Genomic DNA, 2,403 nt, shown 5'->3' with positions numbered 1-2,403 from the left:
ACGCCTTTAATCCCAGCACTAGGGAGGCAGATGCAGGCAGATTTCTGAATTTGAGGCCAGCCTGGTCTACAAAGTGAGTTCCAGGACAGGCAGGACTATACAGAGAAAGCCTGTCTCAAAAAACCAAAAAAATAAAAAAAAAATAAAATAAAAATTAAAAAAAAAAAAAGCAAGATGCACTGAGTGAGAAGCATCATAGGAAGGAGTTCACCTAAGCACCAAAGGAACTTGGACCACTCATATCCAGGATGAATGACTGTGCTGAAACCCTGGATGTCAGCATCTGAAACCAATCAGGAGAATGAGGAGGGGTTCAGTCTCTTGTCTTTTCCCCTTTATTTCCTAATTAGCTATCCTGNTTCAATGTAGTGTCAATTTAGGACTTTAGCTTTTAGTATGCCAAGCTTTCTGTCTTTCCTTTCCTCTTCTGAAAAAGTCTCATGTAGCAAGCTAGACTCAACTTTGCTAGCTGAGACTGACAGAGGATGTCAATGATGGCTATGCTTGGTTATCAACTTGATTACATCAACTCCAATTAANTAAAATTCAAAAATTAAAGGGNCANGCAGAAGGGATTTTTTGCACTTAAATTGAAGTAGGAAAATCCACTTCTGATCTGGACTTTTTTTTTTTTTTGAAATTTTCATTTTATTCATTTCATGTGCCTTGGTGTTTTGCCTGTATCAATGTCTGTTGTGAGAGTGTCAAATTCCTCTGGAATTGGAGTTATAGATGGTTCTGAGCTGCCATGTGGTTGCTGAAAATTGAAGCCAGGTCCTCTGGAAGACTAGCCAAATGATCTTAACTATGGAGTCATCTATCTACCCCACACCTTTAATCTGACATTTGAGGTAGGAAGACACACCCTTAGTTTAGGCCACACCTCCTGCTGATAACCAAAATAAATAGGACATGGAAGAAGGAAATTTTGCATTTTGCTCTCGGCTTGCTAGCTAGTGTTTTCCTTCTCTAGCATCAGAGCCTACTTTGGGATTTCAGCTTTTACTGAAGACCAGCTGAGACACTGACTGAGCAACTTTGGATTCTTGGACTTTCCATTCATAGTCAGACNTCACTGGATTAGCAAGAGCCCATCCTGTAAGTAAGTCATTCTAATGAGTCCCATATATGTAAGTCCCCTATATAGATCAAATACTTGAGTTTGTGTATGTGTGTGTGAGAGAGAGGGAGAGAGATTCTTACTCTAAGTTCTGTGACTCTAGAGAACCTAACTCTTACAATGACTTTTACCTTGGATTGAATTCCCACTGGGAAGTACTTATATTTGATACCATGTCCAATTTATTAGGTATTATGTGGGAACATACCCATGGTTTCTTGCATACTAAACAAGCAATCTACCAATGGAAGGGGTACACAGAAAGCCCTAAATTGAGTAGTGTTTCTAAAAATCTAAAAATACACATCATCTTTATTTGATATAAATCATAAAATATAGATACTAAGACAATTCAAATCTAGAGACATTGAGATGGCTCTGTGTGTACTAGCCCAGAAACATGGTGGAAACTATGGGTGGAAACATGGGTCAAACTATGAAACCATAATCTCCTATTGTCTGAATGCTTCCCAGAGACACAAATTCTTCCTCTGATTAGATTGTGACAGCATCAGGGTGGGGCTCATGGATCAGCTGTTGGATTTGGTAAAGGAAGGAAGTCTGGTATGTAGAGAAAGGGTTGAATCAGCCACCTAGTTGAGTGAATCTTCTATCTAGTTGAGTGAATCTAAGCTTTTCTCTTAAGAGTTATAATTCTTACCACAATCAGATACTCTTACCAAAGACCCCTCCCTCTTACCAAAGATGAACTACTTCCTTCCTCTGCAACTCTACTGTCCTCTTTCATACAAAGGTTTGGTGTTTTGGTGGTTTTTAGGCTTTTTGTTGTTTGGTTTTTTTGTTTGGTTCATTTGTTTGTTTGCTTTGTGATTTTGTTTTGTTCAGAAGGGGTCTCACTCTGTAGCTGTGTTTGGCCTAAAATGCATTACTCCAGGATGTGCTGGAATTCACCAAGATCAGCCTGCCTATGCCTCTGAAGTGCATGTCTGACACTCACCTAAGTTTTTATAAATGTCACCCTNAAGTGGACGATAGAGCAAGAAATTTTGAATTACCAAAGAAAAGAGNGAGAAAGTAATCACTTTGAAAATTAATCCATATGTGAATTATGTAAACTGTGTTTCTGTCTCTGGGGATATTCCTGATGGTTACCTAACATTGGCACAGTATTTCTATAGATAAAATTAAAATGTACCTACAGTGTCCAGATAAACTTTCAAGTTTTAGGATTGTCAGGGGCTGGAGAGAAGGCTCAGCAGTTATGAGCACTGACTGCTCTTCCAAAGGTCCTCAGTTTGATTGCCAGCAGCCACATGCTTGCT

This window comes from Mus caroli, chromosome 7, assembly GCF_900094665.2.
Source record: "Mus caroli chromosome 7, CAROLI_EIJ_v1.1, whole genome shotgun sequence".
In the NCBI taxonomy this organism is placed as follows: Eukaryota; Metazoa; Chordata; class Mammalia; order Rodentia; family Muridae; genus Mus; species Mus caroli.
The sequence above is the reverse complement of the archived record's forward strand: the minus strand, read 5'-3'. Positions refer to the sequence as shown.